General features: G+C 37.3%; 1 long non-coding RNA gene across 1 annotated transcript; it reads right to left on the bottom strand.

Moving 5' to 3' along the window:
* Window positions 1–979: 979 nt before the first annotated feature.
* Window positions 980–3,607, bottom strand: LOC130907809 (uncharacterized). The gene is made up of 3 exons (XR_009061532.1): window positions 3,324–3,607; window positions 1,924–1,975; window positions 980–1,608 (listed from the first exon to the last, which is right to left on the bottom strand). It is a non-coding gene; the product is annotated as an uncharacterized LOC130907809 (long non-coding RNA).
* Between the last annotated feature and the right edge of the window lie 17,798 nt (window positions 3,608–21,405).

The following is a 21,405-nucleotide window of genomic DNA, read 5'->3' on the forward strand; positions in this document are numbered from 1 at the left end:
CATTCAATCCCAATAAAAGTTGCTTCAATCAAAAAAACTATTTTTAATCAAAGAGAAAAAAATCTTTTGCAACATTTTTTAAAATTTAAATATATATTTTTTTATTGACGTGTCACTTTTTTTGAAAAGCAAAACGTTTTAAACGCCTTTTTTTTTTTTTCTGAAGTGGAAAAAGTTTTGAAGGCACTTTTTTTCGGTTGAATCATTTTGACACGAAGATACAACTTCAACGCTACTTCCGACATGTTTGAGTGGCAGGTGATTACGCCAATGGCATAAAAGCAGGCAGCAAGAATAATGGCCACCAGGGCTCCATCCAGCCATCGGACTCTGCTCGAGTCCAAGCCAAAAATAGGGCACCGGTAGGGGGGGTGTGACATCGGCATCTCACCGGAGTGTCCGCGATGGTACGGTGCCCTGTCTCGGCACACTGGCGGACCCCGATATCACCCCCCCTCCCCGGCGCGGAGGCCGGCTGTTGAGTGGACGTCCCACGAGTGACACAACACTCATTCAAAGCTGAAGTGACGGGGCTCCCGAAGGGGGCTCCCGGCGCGGATGCGGGCGACTCGCCGGTAGTCCACTCGCTTACTGGGCAGGCTAGTGTCGGGCCACTCGTCAGCCACTCACGTACCGGCGCGTCGCGACACTGCGGTTGGACCACGATTGCCAACTATCACGTCAGGGCAGCGGGTGAAGTTCCCTTTGTTGAATGACATTAAGCAGCAGCGCACCATACCATCGCAGGCACTCCGGTGAGATGCCGATTTCACACCCACGTACTGGTGCCCTATTTTCGGCTTGGACTCAAGCAGAGTCCGATGGCTCGATGGAGCTCTGGTGGCCATTATTCTTGCTGCATGCTTTTATGCCATTGGCGTAGTCACCTGCCACTCAAACATGTCGGAAGTAGCGTTGAAATCGTATCTTTGTGTCAAAATGATTCAATCGAAAAAAAGTGCCTTCAAAGACTTTTTCCACTTCAGAAAAAAAAAGTTTAAAACTTCATGCTCTGCAAAAAAAGTGACACGTCAATAAAAAAATATATATATTTCAAAAAATATATATTTTCAAAAAAACATTTTAGCAAGAGGTTCTTTTTCTTTCAATAAAAATATTTTTTTTGATTGAAGCAACTTTTATTGGGATTGAATGATTTAGACACAAATGTCCTACCCATACTATGGTTCAAACTCATTTCACATTTCTGCTTTTGTGTGCAGTGAAGGTAGAATAAACAGTGCTCTGAAAGTTACAGTCTTGATATATGCAAGTAACCATTTGCCTCAGCTTAAGATGTCTTCGCAAATGGGTAAAGAAGTCTGCTTCTTAACAAGGCTCCACAAAGTTGCACAACTGACAGTCAAATGCAGTTTCTCCACTTTTGTCTGCATCTTTTTGAGAGTGGCATGTCGATAGGTGTACTTTGAGTGCATTAAAAGATTTAAATGTGCAGAGGCAGTCCTTATGAAGACATGGGGAGTAGGGATGTCCGAGTGTGGTATCCATGTTTTAAGCGGTAATGCTTAAGCAAGTAGCCTCTCTTTCCAGCAGAAAATGTGCAGTACTTACAAGTCCACTGCATTAGAGAATACTGCTCTGGTTGACCTGAAAAGACATAATAATTTCAGCATTGAGAACTTGTTAGAAAAAAAAGTTACATTTTTTCTTAACAGTTACAAATTAAAATGTCCAATTATTTTTAATCACAAATTAAAATCTGCAATGAATTAGTTTAATATTCACAAACTGTGTAATAATGAGTTATTTTTAAATTAATGTAATTGATTATTTTTTTAACATTCAAATTGAGATGTACAATTAATTTCTTAATCCATCTGTAAAAACATTAATGCATGTTTGTTATCCCAACCCAACAAATACAAATATTAAATAATTCATTGATCAGTGTATGAGACATACCTGTAATTGCAGAGACTGAGGTATGTGTGGACTTCTGACCATTTGCTTCAGCCTGATTGGGGGACGGTGAAAAAGAACACAAAATTAAGGCAACAATTTCAAAATATAGGCACATAAATGACCAACCTTCAACACACCAGGTTGTTATAGGATCGACTGTGATCTCTGCACTCTGAAATGTGATCTAGTCCTCCGTTTTTGCGATTAATGCATTTTAAAACAATTTCAAATTATCAGTGCAGTTTGATCAAACATGGAGGGGGAGCACTGCACATGAAGAAAAGCAAATGGAAGTGCAGATGACAAACACTCTAAAGCAGGGGTCCCCAAACTTTTTCCTGTGAGGGCCACATGACTTTCCCTTCTCTGATGAGGGGCCGGGTCAGTTTGTAACAGAAACAGTGTGACGATTGCAGCAGTGCCTAAATGTAAAAATGTATTGTTTTTCAGAAAGCCACAATTAAATTACCCTTTCTGGATTCTTCACGCAACAAAATAAAATAAAAATAATAACATAATATAATATGATATAATATCATATAATAATGAATAATAACAACACTATTAATTAAAGAGATAATAACCAAATAACCCTGTTTGGGTTCTTCACAGAAAAAAAGCCAGGAAATAGATAACACTATTTGGGGGGGGGGGGTTCAGGAGGCCGGACCAAATGTGGAGGCGGGCCGGACACGGCCCGCGGGCCGTAGTTTGGGGACCACTGCTCTAACGCAAGAACCGATTACGTTGGCGTACATAAAGTCTGAGTGTGCATTTAGCTCTTACCTGAGCCGAAATAGACAGGCTGAAGCTGACTTAATTCTAGCACTAACTCTGTAAATAAATCACTTTATCGACATTTCTAACATTTTTACGTGAGAAAGTAGCCGTTTAGATCCACAACGTGGAAATTCGCGCTACTCAAGCTGGCCGTAGTGACTAAGGCACTTCCTGTTATTTTCACAAAATAAAACACCCACTAACGATAGAATTACTGTTTTTATTTTGAAAACAGGAAGCGAACCTCCTCTCGGTCTAGCTAACTTAACTGCTCGGTAACACAGGAAGCGAACCTCCCCTCGGTCCAGCTAACTTAAAACCGCTCGGTAACTGTTTTAAATCGGTTTTAAAAACCTCTCCCATCGCCTAAAAAACGTTACGAGCCCCGTCTGTCAACTTAATCACCAAGAATTCAAAACGCCGGCATAAATGGTAGTCTACCATAAACTGTAGTCTACATTTGTTTCTGAAAATTATGAGGTTACTGTCACGGTCATATAGCATGCTTGCTAGCGGTGATATTTGATGTAATTGACACTTTTCCTCCCTGGCAGCACACAGGCTACTACACTACAACAAGACAAATAGACGGTTTACAAAAGAGTAAAATATTTACTTACCAAATCAGGTTGCTGAGGACAAATAAACCCACAATGGCGAAAATAAATGAGAAAGGTGTTGGAAAGAGCGCGAAAGTAGGCAGGGCAGATCTGCGCATGTCTGATAGAACGCGCAAAGGACACTGGGTACGATAAATTATTTTTTCTAATTTGACTTAACTGGGATATATCAAGTTAAGCAAGTTCTCCAACCCCAAATTACTACTTACTTATTTAAAAGTAGTGTTCACAACAGGTTGATGAAAACTGAGTTTAGTTCACTTATCAAATTTAATTAATTTGAATGTTAGCATTTACAGTGTACTAGATTGTGATACAATACACTATTGGGTGAAGTTTGGTTGACTTCTGCGCAGCGGTTTGGGAGTTAACATCAAAATTACATTTCTCGGCCATATCGCATAGATCTCACTGTGAAAAGGCTTAAATGACTTTTTTTAATTAAGTTTAATGATTGCGCTCAAACCAAATGTCCTAGAACGAAATTTTCAAATGTAACTACTAGAATGTGATACAATACACTATTGGGTGAAGTTTAGTTGACTTCTGCGCAGCGGTTTGGGAGTTAACATCAAAATTACATTTCTCGGCCATATCGCATAGATCTCACTGTGAAAAGGCTTAAATGGCTTTTTTGACCTAAGTTTAATGATTGCGCTCAAACCAAATGTCCTAGAACGAAATTTTCAAATGTAACTACTAGAATGTGATACAATACACTATTGGGTGAAGTTTGGTTGACTTCTGCGCAGCGGTTTGGGAGTTAACATCAAAATTACATTTCTCGGCCATATCGCATAGATCTCACTGTGAAAAGGCTTAAATGGCTTTTTTGACCTAAGTTTGAGGATTGCGCTCAAATCAAATGTCCTAGAACCAAATTTCCACATGTAACTACTAGACTGTGATACAATACACTAATGGGTGAAGTTTGGTTGACTTCTGCGCAGCGGTTTGGGAGTTAACATCAAAATTACATTTCTCGGCCATATCGCATAGATCTCACTGTGAAAAGGCTTAAATGACTTTTTTAATTAAGTTTGATGATTGCGCTCAAACAAAATTTCCTAGAACAAAATTTTCAAATGTAACTACTAGATTGTGATACAATACACTATTGGGTGAAGTTTGGTTGACTTCTGCGCAGCGGTTTGGGAGTTAACATCAAAATTACATTTCTCGGCCATATCGCATAGATCTCACTGTGAAAAGGCTTAAATGACTTTTTTAATTAAGTTTGATGATTGCGTTCAAACAAAATGTCCTAGAACAAAATTTTCAAATGTAACTACTAGATTGTGATACAATACACTATTGGGTGAAGTTTGGTTGACTTCTGCGCAGCGGTTTGGGAGTTAACATCAAAATTACATTTCTCGGCCATATCGCATAGATCTCACTGTGAAAAGGCTTAAATGGCTTTTTTGACCTAAGTTTGAGGATTGCGCTCAAATCAAATGTCCTAGAACCAAATTTCCACATGTAACTACTAGATTGTGATACAATACACTAATGGGTGAAGTTTGGTTGACTTCTGCGCAGCGGTTTGGGAGTTAACATCAAAATTACATTTCTCGGCCATATCGCATAGATCTCACTGTGAAAAGGCTTAAATGACTTTTTTAATTAAGTTTGATGATTGCGCTCAAACAAAATTTCCTAGAACAAAATTTTCAAATGTAACTACTAGATTGTGATACAATACACTATTGGGTGAAGTTTGGTTGACTTCTGCGCAGCGGTTTGGGAGTTAACATCAAAATTACATTTCTCGGCCATATCGCATAGATCTCACTGTGAAAAGGCTTAAATGACTTTTTTAATTAAGTTTGATGATTGCGTTCAAACAAAATGTCCTAGAACAAAATTTTCAAATGTAACTACTAGATTGTGATACAATACACTATTGGGTGAAGTTTGGTTGACTTCTGCGCAGCGGTTTGGGAGTTAACATCAAAATTACATTTCTCGGCCATATCGCATAGATCTCACTGTGAAAAGGCTTAAATGACTTTTTTTAATTAAGTTTAATGATTGCGCTCAAACCAAATGTCCTAGAACGAAATTTTCAAATGTAACTACTAGAATGTGATACAATACACTATTGGGTGAAGTTTAGTTGACTTCTGCGCAGCGGTTTGGGAGTTAACATCAAAATTACATTTCTCGGCCATATCGCATAGATCTCACTGTGAAAAGGCTTAAATGGCTTTTTTGACCTAAGTTTAATGATTGCGCTCAAACCAAATGTCCTAGAACGAAATTTTCAAATGTAACTACTAGAATGTGATACAATACACTATTGGGTGAAGTTTGGTTGACTTCTGCGCAGCGGTTTGGGAGTTAACATCAAAATTACATTTCTCGGCCATATCGCATAGATCTCACTGTGAAAAGGCTTAAATGGCTTTTTTGACCTAAGTTTGAGGATTGCGCTCAAATCAAATGTCCTAGAACCAAATTTCCACATGTAACTACTAGATTGTGATACAATACACTAATGGGTGAAGTTTGGTTTACTTCTGCGCAGCGGTTTGGGAGTTAACATCAAAATTACATTTCTCGGCCATATCGCATAGATCTCACTGTGAAAAGGCTTAAATGGCTTTTTTGACCTAAGTTTAATAATTGCGCTCAAACCAAATGTCCTAGAACGAAATTTTCAAATGTAACTACTAGAATGTGATACAATACACTATTGGGTGAAGTTTGGTTGACTTCTGCGCAGCGGTTTGGGAGTTAACATCAAAATTACATTTCTCGGCCATATCGCATAGATCTCACTGTGAAAAGGCTTAAATGGCTTTTTTGACCTAAGTTTGAGGATTGCGCTCAAATCAAATGTCCTAGAACCAAATTTCCACATGTAACTACCAGATTGTGATACAATACACTAATGGGTGAAGTTTGGTTGACTTCTGCGCAGCGGTTTGGGAGTTAACATCAAAATTACATTTCTCGGCCATATCGCATAGATCTCACTGTGAAAAGGCTTAAATGACTTTTTTAATTAAGTTTAATGATTGCGCTCAAACCAAATGTCCTAGAACGAAATTTTCAAATGTAACTACTAGAATGTGATACAATACACTATTGGGTGAAGTTTAGTTGACTTCTGCGCAGCGGTTTGGGAGTTAACATCAAAATTACATTTCTCGGCCATATCGCATAGATCTCACTGTGAAAAGGCTTAAATGGCTTTTTTGACCTAAGTTTAATGATTGCGCTCAAACCAAATGTCCTAGAACGAAATTTTCAAATGTAACTACTAGAATGTGATACAATACACTATTGGGTGAAGTTTGGTTGACTTCTGCGCAGCGGTTTGGGAGTTAACATCAAAATTACATTTCTCAGCCATATCGCATAGATCTCACTGTGAAAAGGCTTAAATGACTTTTTTAATTAAGTTTGATGATTGCGTTCAAACAAAATGTCCTAGAACAAAGTTTTCAAATGTAACTACTAGATTGTGATGCAATACACTATTGGGTGAAGTTTGGTTGACTTCTGCGCAGCGGTTTGGGAGTTAACATCAAAATTACATTTCTCGGCCATATCGCATAGATCTCACTGTGAAAAGGCTTAAATGGCTTTTTTGACCTAAGTTTGAGGATTGCGCTCAAATCAAAAGTCCTAGAACCAAATTTCCACATGTAACTACTAGATTCTGATACAATACACTAATGGGTGAAGTTTGGTTTACTTCTGCGCAGCGGTTTGGGAGTTAACATCAAAATTACATTTCTCGGCCATATCGCATAGATCTCACTGTGAAAAGGCTTAAATGGCTTTTTTGACCTAAGTTTAATAATTGCGCTCAAACCAAATGTCGTAGAACGAAATTTTCAAATGTAACTACTAGAATGTGATACAATACACTATTGGGTGAAGTTTGGTTGACTTCTGCGCAGCGGTTTGGGAGTTAACATCAAAATTACATTTCTCGGCCATATCGCATAGATCTCACTGTGAAAAGGCTTAAATGGCTTTTTTGACCTAAGTTTGAGGATTGCGCTCAAATCAAATGTCCTAGAACCAAATTTCCACATGTAACTACTAGATTGTGATACAATACACTAATGGGTGAAGTTTGGTTGACTTCTGCGCAGCGGTTTGGGAGTTAACATCAAAATTACATTTCTCGGCCATATCGCATAGATCTCACTGTGAAAAGGCTTAAATGACTTTTTTAATTAAGTTTGATGATTGCGTTCAAACAAAATGTCCTAGAACAAAATTTTCAAATGTAACTACTAGATTGTGATACAATACACTATTGGGTGAAGTTTGGTTGACTTCTGCGCAGCGGTTTGGGAGTTAACATCAAAATTACATTTCTCGGCCATATCGCATAGATCTCACTGTGAAAAGGCTTAAATGACTTTTTTAATTAAGTTTGATGATTGCGTTCAAACAAAATGTCCTAGAACAAAATTTTCAAATGTAACTACTAGATTGTGATACAATACACTATTGGGTGAAGTTTGGTTGACTTCTGCGCAGCGGTTTGGGAGTTAACATCAAAATTACATTTCTCGGCCATATCGCATAGATCTCACTGTGAAAAGGCTTAAATGGCTTTTTTGACCTAAGTTTGAGGATTGCGCTCAAATCAAATGTCCTAGAACCAAATTTCCACATGTAACTACTAGATTGTGATACAATACACTAATGGGTGAAGTTTGGTTTACTTCTGCGCAGCGGTTTGGGAGTTAACATCAAAATTACATTTCTCGGCCATATCGCATAGATCTCACTGTGAAAAGGCTTAAATGACTTTTTTGACCTAAGTTTAATAATTGCGCTCTAACCAAATGTCCTAGAACGTAATTTTCAAATGTAACTACTAGAATGTGATACAATACACTATTGGGTGAAGTTTGGTTGACTTCTGCGCAGCGGTTTGGGAGTTAACATCAAAATTACATTTCTCGGCCATATCGCATAGATCTCACTGGGAAAAGGCTTAAATGGCTTTTTTGACCTAAGTTTGAGGATTGCGCTCAAATCAAATGTCCTAGAACCAAATTTCCACATGTAACTACTAGATTGTGATACAATACACTAATGGGTGAAGTTTGGTTGACTTCTGCGCAGCGGTTTGGGAGTTAACATCAAAATTACATTTCTCGGCCATATCGCATAGATCTCACTGTGAAAAGGCTTAAATGACTTTTTTAATTAAGTTTAATGATTGCGCTCAAACCAAATGTCCTAGAACGAAATTTTCAAATGTAACTACTAGAATGTGATACAATACACTATTGGGTGAAGTTTAGTTGACTTCTGCGCAGCGGTTTGGGAGTTAACATCAAAATTACATTTCTCGGCCATATCGCATAGATCTCACTGTGAAAAGGCTTAAATGGCTTTTTTGACCTAAGTTTAATGATTGCGCTCAAACCAAATGTCCTAGAACGAAATTTTCAAATGTAACTACTAGAATGTGATACAATACACTATTGGGTGAAGTTTGGTTGACTTCTGCGCAGCGGTTTGGGAGTTAACATCAAAATTACATTTCTCAGCCATATCGCATAGATCTCACTGTGAAAAGGCTTAAATGACTTTTTTAATTAAGTTTGAGGATTGCGCTCAAATCAAATTTCCTAGAACCAAATTTCCACATGTAACTACTAGATTGTGATACAATACACTATTGGGTGAAGTTTGGTTTACTTCTGCGCAGCGGTTTGGGAGTTACATCAAAATTACATTTCTCGGCCATATCGCATAGATCTCACTGTGAAAAGGCTTAAATGACTTTTTTAATTAAGTTTGAGGATTGCGCTCAAATCAAATGTCCTAGAACCAAATTTCCACATGTAACTACTAGATTGTGATACAATACACTATTGGGTGAAATTTAGTTGACTTCTGCGCAGCGGTTTGGGAGTTAACATCAAAATTACATTTCTCGGCCATATCGCATAGATCTCACTGTGAAAAGGCTTAAATGGCTTTTTTGACCTAAGTTTGAGGATTGCGCTCAAATCAAATGTCCTAGAACCAAATTTCCACATGTAACTACTAGATTGTGATACAATACACTAATGGGTGAAGTTTGGTTGACTTCTGCGCAGCGGTTTGGGAGTTAACATCAAAATTACATTTCTCGGCCATATCGCATAGATCTCACTGTGAAAAGGCTTAAATGACTTTTTTAATTAAGTTTGATGATTGCGTTCAAACAAAATGTCCTAGAACAAAGTTTTCAAATGTAACTACTAGATTGTGATACAATACACTATTGGGTGAAGTTTGGTTGACTTCTGCGCAGCGGTTTGGGAGTTAACATCAAAATTACATTTCTCGGCCATATCGCATAGATCTCACTGTGAAAAGGCTTAAATGGCTTTTTTGACCTAAGTTTAATGATTGCGCTCAAACCAAATGTCCTAGAACGAAATTTTCAAATGTAACTACTAGAATGTGATACAATACACTATTGGGTGAAGTTTGGTTGACTTCTGCGCAGCGGTTTGGGAGTTAACATCAAAATTACATTTCTCGGCCATATCGCATAGATCTCACTGTGAAAAGGCTTAAATGACTTTTTTAATTAAGTTTGATGATTGCGTTCAAACAAAATGTCCTAGAACAAAATTTTCAAATGTAACTACTAGATTGTGATACAATACACTATTGGGTGAAGTTTGGTTGACTTCTGCGCAGCGGTTTGGGAGTTAACATCAAAATTACATTTCTCGGCCATATCGCATAGATCTCACTGTGAAAAGGCTTAAATGGCTTTTTTGACCTAAGTTTGAGGATTGCGCTCAAATCAAATGTCCTAGAACCAAATTTCCACATGTAACTACCAGATTGTGATACAATACACTAATGGGTGAAGTCTGGTTGACTTCTGCGCAGCGGTTTGGGAGTTAACATCAAAATTACATTTCTCGGCCATATCGCATAGATCTCACTGTGAAAAGGCTTAAATGGCTTTTTTGACCTAAGTTTGAGGATTGCGCTCAAATCAAATGTCCTAGAACCAAATTTCCACATGTAACTACTAGATTGTGATACAATACACTATTGGGTGAAGTTTAGTTGACTTCTGCGCAGCGGTTTGGGAGTTAACATCAAAATTACATTTCTCGGCCATATCGCATAGATCTCACTGTGAAAAGGCTTAAATGACTTTTTTAATTAAGTTTGATGATTGCGTTCAAACAAAATGTCCTAGAACAAAATTTTCAAATGTAACTACTAGATTGTGATACAATACACTATTGGGTGAAGTTTGGTTGACTTCTGCGCAGCGGTTTGGGAGTTAACATCAAAATTACATTTCTCGGCCATATCGCATAGATCTCACTGTGAAAAGGCTTAAATGGCTTTTTTGACCTAAGTTTGAGGATTGCGCTCAAATCAAATGTCCTAGAACCAAATTTCCACATGTAACTACTAGATTGTGATACAATACACTAATGGGTGAAGTTTGGTTGACTTCTGCGCAGCGGTTTGGGAGTTAACATCAAAATTACATTTCTCGGCCATATCGCATAGATCTCACTGTGAAAAGGCTTAAATGACTTTTTTAATTAAGTTTGATGATTGCGCTCAAACAAAATTTCCTAGAACAAAATTTTCAAATGTAACTACTAGATTGTGATACAATACACTATTGGGTGAAGTTTGGTTGACTTCTGCGCAGCGGTTTGGGAGTTAACATCAAAATTACATTTCTCGGCCATATCGCATAGATCTCACTGTGAAAAGGCTTAAATGACTTTTTTAATTAAGTTTGATGATTGCGTTCAAACAAAATGTCCTAGAACAAAATTTTCAAATGTAACTACTAGATTGTGATACAATACACTATTGGGTGAAGTTTGGTTGACTTCTGCGCAGCGGTTTGGGAGTTAACATCAAAATTACATTTCTCGGCCATATCGCATAGATCTCACTGTGAAAAGGCTTAAATGACTTTTTTTAATTAAGTTTAATGATTGCGCTCAAACCAAATGTCCTAGAACGAAATTTTCAAATGTAACTACTAGAATGTGATACAATACACTATTGGGTGAAGTTTAGTTGACTTCTGCGCAGCGGTTTGGGAGTTAACATCAAAATTACATTTCTCGGCCATATCGCATAGATCTCACTGTGAAAAGGCTTAAATGGCTTTTTTGACCTAAGTTTAATGATTGCGCTCAAACCAAATGTCCTAGAACGAAATTTTCAAATGTAACTACTAGAATGTGATACAATACACTATTGGGTGAAGTTTGGTTGACTTCTGCGCAGCGGTTTGGGAGTTAACATCAAAATTACATTTCTCGGCCATATCGCATAGATCTCACTGTGAAAAGGCTTAAATGGCTTTTTTGACCTAAGTTTGAGGATTGCGCTCAAATCAAATGTCCTAGAACCAAATTTCCACATGTAACTACTAGATTGTGATACAATACACTAATGGGTGAAGTTTGGTTTACTTCTGCGCAGCGGTTTGGGAGTTAACATCAAAATTACATTTCTCGGCCATATCGCATAGATCTCACTGTGAAAAGGCTTAAATGGCTTTTTTGACCTAAGTTTAATAATTGCGCTCAAACCAAATGTCCTAGAACGAAATTTTCAAATGTAACTACTAGAATGTGATACAATACACTATTGGGTGAAGTTTGGTTGACTTCTGCGCAGCGGTTTGGGAGTTAACATCAAAATTACATTTCTCGGCCATATCGCATAGATCTCACTGTGAAAAGGCTTAAATGGCTTTTTTGACCTAAGTTTGAGGATTGCGCTCAAATCAAATGTCCTAGAACCAAATTTCCACATGTAACTACCAGATTGTGATACAATACACTAATGGGTGAAGTTTGGTTGACTTCTGCGCAGCGGTTTGGGAGTTAACATCAAAATTACATTTCTCGGCCATATCGCATAGATCTCACTGTGAAAAGGCTTAAATGACTTTTTTAATTAAGTTTAATGATTGCGCTCAAACCAAATGTCCTAGAACGAAATTTTCAAATGTAACTACTAGAATGTGATACAATACACTATTGGGTGAAGTTTAGTTGACTTCTGCGCAGCGGTTTGGGAGTTAACATCAAAATTACATTTCTCGGCCATATCGCATAGATCTCACTGTGAAAAGGCTTAAATGGCTTTTTTGACCTAAGTTTAATGATTGCGCTCAAACCAAATGTCCTAGAACGAAATTTTCAAATGTAACTACTAGAATGTGATACAATACACTATTGGGTGAACTTTGGTTGACTTCTGCGCAGCGGTTTGGGAGTTAACATCAAAATTACATTTCTCAGCCATATCGCATAGATCTCACTGTGAAAAGGCTTAAATGACTTTTTTAATTAAGTTTGATGATTGCGTTCAAACAAAATGTCCTAGAACAAAGTTTTCAAATGTAACTACTAGATTGTGATGCAATACACTATTGGGTGAAGTTTGGTTGACTTCTGCGCAGCGGTTTGGGAGTTAACATCAAAATTACATTTCTCGGCCATATCGCATAGATCTCACTGTGAAAAGGCTTAAATGGCTTTTTTGACCTAAGTTTGAGGATTGCGCTCAAATCAAAAGTCCTAGAACCAAATTTCCACATGTAACTACTAGATTCTGATACAATACACTAATGGGTGAAGTTTGGTTTACTTCTGCGCAGCGGTTTGGGAGTTAACATCAAAATTACATTTCTCGGCCATATCGCATAGATCTCACTGTGAAAAGGCTTAAATGGCTTTTTTGACCTAAGTTTAATAATTGCGCTCAAACCAAATGTCGTAGAACGAAATTTTCAAATGTAACTACTAGAATGTGATACAATACACTATTGGGTGAAGTTTGGTTGACTTCTGCGCAGCGGTTTGGGAGTTAACATCAAAATTACATTTCTCGGCCATATCGCATAGATCTCACTGTGAAAAGGCTTAAATGGCTTTTTTGACCTAAGTTTGAGGATTGCGCTCAAATCAAATGTCCTAGAACCAAATTTCCACATGTAACTACTAGATTGTGATACAATACACTAATGGGTGAAGTTTGGTTGACTTCTGCGCAGCGGTTTGGGAGTTAACATCAAAATTACATTTCTCGGCCATATCGCATAGATCTCACTGTGAAAAGGCTTAAATGACTTTTTTAATTAAGTTTGATGATTGCGTTCAAACAAAATGTCCTAGAACAAAATTTTCAAATGTAACTACTAGATTGTGATACAATACACTATTGGGTGAAGTTTGGTTGACTTCTGCGCAGCGGTTTGGGAGTTAACATCAAAATTACATTTCTCGGCCATATCGCATAGATCTCACTGTGAAAAGGCTTAAATGACTTTTTTAATTAAGTTTGATGATTGCGTTCAAACAAAATGTCCTAGAACAAAATTTTCAAATGTAACTACTAGATTGTGATACAATACACTATTGGGTGAAGTTTGGTTGACTTCTGCGCAGCGGTTTGGGAGTTAACATCAAAATTACATTTCTCGGCCATATCGCATAGATCTCACTGTGAAAAGGCTTAAATGGCTTTTTTGACCTAAGTTTGAGGATTGCGCTCAAATCAAATGTCCTAGAACCAAATTTCCACATGTAACTACTAGATTGTGATACAATACACTAATGGGTGAAGTTTGGTTTACTTCTGCGCAGCGGTTTGGGAGTTAACATCAAAATTACATTTCTCGGCCATATCGCATAGATCTCACTGTGAAAAGGCTTAAATGACTTTTTTGACCTAAGTTTAATAATTGCGCTCTAACCAAATGTCCTAGAACGTAATTTTCAAATGTAACTACTAGAATGTGATACAATACACTATTGGGTGAAGTTTGGTTGACTTCTGCGCAGCGGTTTGGGAGTTAACATCAAAATTACATTTCTCGGCCATATCGCATAGATCTCACTGGGAAAAGGCTTAAATGGCTTTTTTGACCTAAGTTTGAGGATTGCGCTCAAATCAAATGTCCTAGAACCAAATTTCCACATGTAACTACTAGATTGTGATACAATACACTAATGGGTGAAGTTTGGTTGACTTCTGCGCAGCGGTTTGGGAGTTAACATCAAAATTACATTTCTCGGCCATATCGCATAGATCTCACTGTGAAAAGGCTTAAATGACTTTTTTAATTAAGTTTAATGATTGCGCTCAAACCAAATGTCCTAGAACGAAATTTTCAAATGTAACTACTAGAATGTGATACAATACACTATTGGGTGAAGTTTAGTTGACTTCTGCGCAGCGGTTTGGGAGTTAACATCAAAATTACATTTCTCGGCCATATCGCATAGATCTCACTGTGAAAAGGCTTAAATGGCTTTTTTGACCTAAGTTTAATGATTGCGCTCAAACCAAATGTCCTAGAACGAAATTTTCAAATGTAACTACTAGAATGTGATACAATACACTATTGGGTGAAGTTTGGTTGACTTCTGCGCAGCGGTTTGGGAGTTAACATCAAAATTACATTTCTCAGCCATATCGCATAGATCTCACTGTGAAAAGGCTTAAATGACTTTTTTAATTAAGTTTGAGGATTGCGCTCAAATCAAATTTCCTAGAACCAAATTTCCACATGTAACTACTAGATTGTGATACAATACACTATTGGGTGAAGTTTGGTTTACTTCTGCGCAGCGGTTTGGGAGTTACATCAAAATTACATTTCTCGGCCATATCGCATAGATCTCACTGTGAAAAGGCTTAAATGACTTTTTTAATTAAGTTTGAGGATTGCGCTCAAATCAAATGTCCTAGAACCAAATTTCCACATGTAACTACTAGATTGTGATACAATACACTATTGGGTGAAATTTAGTTGACTTCTGCGCAGCGGTTTGGGAGTTAACATCAAAATTACATTTCTCGGCCATATCGCATAGATCTCACTGTGAAAAGGCTTAAATGGCTTTTTTGACCTAAGTTTGAGGATTGCGCTCAAATCAAATGTCCTAGAACCAAATTTCCACATGTAACTACTAGATTGTGATACAATACACTAATGGGTGAAGTTTGGTTGACTTCTGCGCAGCGGTTTGGGAGTTAACATCAAAATTACATTTCTCGGCCATATCGCATAGATCTCACTGTGAAAAGGCTTAAATGACTTTTTTAATTAAGTTTGATGATTGCGTTCAAACAAAATGTCCTAGAACAAAGTTTTCAAATGTAACTACTAGATTGTGATACAATACACTATTGGGTGAAGTTTGGTTGACTTCTGCGCAGCGGTTTGGGAGTTAACATCAAAATTACATTTCTCGGCCATATCGCATAGATCTCACTGTGAAAAGGCTTAAATGGCTTTTTTGACATAAGTTTAATGATTGCGCTCAAACCAAATGTCCTAGAACGAAATTTTCAAATGTAACTACTAGAATGTGATACAATACACTATTGGGTGAAGTTTGGTTGACTTCTGCGCAGCGGTTTGGGAGTTAACATCAAAATTACATTTCTCGGCCATATCGCATAGATCTCACTGTGAAAAGGCTTAAATGACTTTTTTAATTAAGTTTGATGATTGCGTTCAAACAAAATGTCCTAGAACAAAATTTTCAAATGTAACTACTAGATTGTGATACAATACACTATTGGGTGAAGTTTGGTTGACTTCTGCGCAGCGGTTTGGGAGTTAACATCAAAATTACATTTCTCGGCCATATCGCATAGATCTCACTGTGAAAAGGCTTAAATGGCTTTTTTGACCTAAGTTTGAGGATTGCGCTCAAATCAAATGTCCTAGAACCAAATTTCCACATGTAACTACTAGATTGTGATACAATACACTAATGGGTGAAGTTTGGTTTACTTCTGCGCAGCGGTTTGGGAGTTAACATCAAAATTACATTTCTCGGCCATATCGCATAGATCTCACTGTGAAAAGGCTTAAATGGCTTTTTTGACCTAAGTTTGAGGATTGCGCTCAAATCAAATGTCCTAGAACCAAATTTCCACATGTAACTACTAGATTGTGATACAATACACTATTGGGTGAAGTTTGGTTGACTTCTGCGCAGCGGTTTGGGAGTTAACATCAAAATTACATTTCTCGGCCATATCGCATAGATCTCACTGTGAAAAGGCTTAAATGACTTTTTTAATTAAGTTTGATGATTGCGTTCAAACAAAATGTCCTAGAACAAAATTTTCAAATGTAACTACTAGATTGTGATACAATACACTATTGGGTGAAGTTTGGTTGACTTCTGCGCAGCGGTTTGGGAGTTAACATCAAAATTACATTTCTCGGCCATATCGCATAGATCTCACTGTGAAAAGGCTTAAATGGCTTTTTTGACCTAAGTTTGAGGATTGCGCTCAAATCAAATGTCCTAGAACCAAATTTCCACATGTAACTACTAGATTGTGATACAATACACTAATGGGTGAAGTTTGGTTTACTTCTGCGCAGCGGTTTGGGAGTTAACATCAAAATTACATTTCTCGGCCATATCGCATAGATCTCACTGTGAAAAGGCTTAAATGGCTTTTTTGACCTAAGTTTAATAATTGCGCTCAAACCAAATGTCCTAGAACGAAATTTTCAAATGTAACTACTAGAATGTGATACAATACACTATTGGGTGAAGTTTGGTTGACTTCTGCGCAGCGGTTTGGGAGTTAACATCAAAATTACATTTCTCGGCCATATCGCATAGATCTCACTGTGAAAAGGCTTAAATGGCTTTTTTGACCTAAGTTTGAGGATTGCGCTCAAATCAAATGTCCTAGAACCAAATTTCCACATGTAACTACCAGATTGTGATACAATACACTAATGGGTGAAGTTTGGTTGACTTCTGCGCAGCGGTTTGGGAGTTAACATCAAAATTACATTTCTCGGCCATATCGCATAGATCTCACTGTGAAAAGGCTTAAATGACTTTTTTAATTAAGTTTAATGATTGCGCTCAAACCAAATGTCCTAGAACGAAATTTTCAAATGTAACTACTAGAATGTGATACAATACACTATTGGGTGAAGTTTAGTTGACTTCTGCGCAGCGGTTTGGGAGTTAACATCAAAATTACATTTCTCGGCCATATCGCATAGATCTCACTGTGAAAAGGCTTAAATGGCTTTTTTGACCTAAGTTTAATGATTGCGCTCAAACCAAATGTCCTAGAACGAAATTTTCAAATGTAACTACTAGAATGTGATACAATACACTATTGGGTGAAGTTTGGTTGACTTCTGCGCAGCGGTTTGGGAGTTAACATCAAAATTACATTTCTCAGCCATATCGCATAGATCTCACTGTGAAAAGGCTTAAATGACTTTTTTAATTAAGTTTGATGATTGCGTTCAAACAAAATGTCCTAGAACAAAGTTTTCAAATGTAACTACTAGATTGTGATGCAATACACTATTGGGTGAAGTTTGGTTGACTTCTGCGCAGCGGTTTGGGAGTTAACATCAAAATTACATTTCTCGGCCATATCGCATAGATCTCACTGTGAAAAGGCTTAAATGGCTTTTTTGACCTAAGTTTGAGGATTGCGCTCAAATCAAAAGTCCTAGAACCAAATTTCCACATGTAACTACTAGATTCTGATACAATACACTAATGGGTGAAGTTTGGTTTACTTCTGCGCAGCGGTTTGGGAGTTAACATCAAAATTACATTTCTCGGCCATATCGCATTGATCTCACTGTGAAAAGGCTTAAATGGCTTTTTTGACCTAAGTTTAATAATTGCGCTCAAACCAAATGTCGTACAACGAAATTTTCAAATGTAACTACTAGAATGTGATACAATACACTATTGGGTGAAGTTTGGTTGACTTCTGCTCAGCGGTTTGGGAGTTAACATCAAAATTACATTTCTCGGCCATATCGCATAGATCTCACTGTGAAAAGGCTTAAATGGCTTTTTTGACCTAAGTTTGAGGATTGCGCTCAAATCAAATGTCCTAGAACCAAATTTCCACATGTAACTACTAGATTGTGATACAATACACTAATGGGTGAAGTTTGGTTGACTTCTGCGCAGCGGTTTGGGAGTTAACATCAAAATTACATTTCTCGGCCATATCGCATAGATCTCACTGTGAAAAGGCTTAAATGACTTTTTTAATTAAGTTTGATGATTGCGTTCAAACAAAATGTCCTAGAACAAAATTTTCAAATGTAACTACTAGATTGTGATACAATACACTATTGGGTGAAGTTTGGTTGACTTCTGCGCAGCGGTTTGGAAGTTAACATCAAAATTACATTTCTCGGCCATATCGCATAGATCTCACTGTGAAAAGGCTTAAATGACTTTTTTAATTAAGTTTGATGATTGCGTTCAAACAAAATGTCCTAGAACAAAATTTTCAAATGTAACTACTAGATTGTGATACAATACACTATTGGGTGAAGTTTGGTTGACTTCTGCGCAGCGGTTTGGGAGTTAACATCAAAATTACATTTCTCGGCCATATCGCATAGATCTCACTGTGAAAAGGCTTAAATGGCTTTTTTGACCTAAGTTTGAGGATTGCGCTCAAATCAAATGTCCTAGAACCAAATTTCCACATGTAACTACTAGATTGTGATACAATACACTAATGGGTGAAGTTTGGTTTACTTCTGCGCAGCGGTTTGGGAGTTAACATCAAAATTACATTTCTCGGCCATATCGCATAGATCTCACTGTGAAAAGGCTTAAATGGCTTTTTTGACCTAAGTTTAATAATTGCGCTCTAACCAAATGTCCTAGAACGTAATTTTCAAATGTAACTACTAGAATGTGATACAATACACTATTGGGTGAAGTTTGGTTGACTTCTGCGCAGCGGTTTGGGAGTTAACATCAAAATTACATTTCTCGGCCATATCGCATAGATCTCACTGTGAAAAGGCTTAAATGGCTTTTTTGACCTAAGTTTGAGGATTGCGCTCAAATCAAATGTCCTAGAACCAAATTTCCACATGTAACTACTAGATTGTGATACAATACACTAATGGGTGAAGTTTGGTTGACTTCTGCGCAGCGGTTTGGGAGTTAACATCAAAATTACATTTCTCGGCCATATCGCATAGATCTCACTGTGAAAAGGCTTAAATGACTTTTTTAATTAAGTTTAATGATTGCGCTCAAACCAAATGTCCTAGAACGAAATTTTCAAATGTAACTACTAGAATGTGATACAATACACTATTGGGTGAAATTTAGTTGACTTCTGCGCAGCGGTTTGGGAGTTAACATCAAAATTACATTTCTCGGCCATATCGCATAGATCTCACTGTGAAAAGGCTTAAATGGCTTTTTTGACCTAAGTTTAATGATTGCGCTCAAACCAAATGTCCTAGAACGAAATTTTCAAATGTAACTACTAGAATGTGATACAATACACTATTGGGTGAAGTTTGGTTGACTTCTGCGCAGCGGTTTGGGAGTTAACATCAAAATTACATTTCTCAGCCATATCGCATAGATCTCACTGTGAAAAGGCTTAAATGACTTTTTTAATTAAGTTTGATGATTGCGTTCAAACAAAATGTCCTAGAACAAAGTTTTCAAATGTAACTACTAGATTGTGATACAATACACTATTGGGTGAAGTTTGGTTGACTTCTGCGCAGCGGTTTGGGAGTTAACATCAAAATTACATTTCTCGGCCATATCGCATAGATCTCACTGTGAAAAGGCTTAAATGACTTTTTTAATTAAGTTTAATGATTGCGCTCAAACCAAATGTCCTAGAACGAAATTTTCAAATGTAACTACTAGAATGTGATACAATACACTATTGGGTGAAGTTTAGTTGACTTCTGCGCAGCGGTTTGGGAGTTAACATCAAAATTACATTTCTCGGCCATATCGCATAGATCTCACTGTGAAAAGGCTTAAATGGCTTTTTTGACCTAAGTTTAATGATTGCGCTCAAACCAAATGTCCTAGAACGAAATTTTCAAATGTAACTACTAGAATGTGATACAATACACTATTGGGTGAAGTTTGGTTGACTTCTGCGCAGCGGTTTGGGAGTTAACATCAAAATTACATTTCTCGGCCATATCGCATAGATCTCACTGTGAAAAGGCTTAAATGACTTTTTTAATTAAGTTTGATGATTGCGTTCAAACAAAATGTCCTAGAACAAAATTTTCAAATGTAACTACTAGATTGTGATACAATACACTATTGGGTGAAGTTTGGTTGACTTCTGCGCAGCGGTTTGGGAGTTAACATCAAAATTACATTTCTTGGCCATATCGCATAGATCTCACTGTGAAAAGGCTTAAATGGCTTTTTTGACCTAAGTTTGAGGATTGCGCTCAAATCAAATGTCCTAGAACCAAATTTCCACATGTAACTACTAGATTGTGATACAATACACTAATGGGTGAAGTTTGGTTGACTTCTGCGCAGCGGTTTGGGAGTTAACATCAAAATTACATTTCTCGGCCATATCGCATAGATCTCACTGTGAAAAGGCTTAAATGGCTTTTTTGACCTAAGTTTGAGGATTGCGCTCAAACAAAATGTCCTAGAACAAAATTTTCAAATGTAACTACTAGATTGTGATACAATACACTATTGGGTGAAGTTTGGTTGACTTCTGCGCAGCGGTTTGGGAGTTAACATCAAAATTACATTTCTCGGCCATATCGCATAGATCTCACTGTGAAAAGGCTTAAATGACTTTTTTAATTAAGTTTGATGATTGCGTTCAAACAAAATGTCCTAGAACAAAATTTTCAAATGTAACTACTAGATTGTGATACAATACACTATTGGGTGAAGTTTGGTTGACTTCTGCGCAGCGGTTTGGGAGTTAACATCAAAATTACATTTCTCGGCCATATCGCATAGATCTCACTGTGAAAAGGCTTAAATGACTTTTTTGACCTAAGTTTAAAGATTGCGCTCAAACCAAATGTCCTAGAACGAAATTTTCAAATGTAACTACTAGAATGTGATACAATACACTATTGGGTGAAGTTTGGTTGACTTCTGCGCAGCGGTTTGGGAGTTAACATCAAAATTACATTTCTCGGCCATATCGCATAGATCTCACTGTGAAAAGGCTTAAATGGCTTTTTTGACCTAAGTTTGAGGATTGCGCTCAAATCAAATGTCCTAGAACCAAATTTCCACATGTA

This window comes from Corythoichthys intestinalis, chromosome 19, assembly GCF_030265065.1.
Source record: "Corythoichthys intestinalis isolate RoL2023-P3 chromosome 19, ASM3026506v1, whole genome shotgun sequence".
NCBI lineage: Eukaryota > Metazoa > Chordata > Actinopteri > Syngnathiformes > Syngnathidae > Corythoichthys > Corythoichthys intestinalis.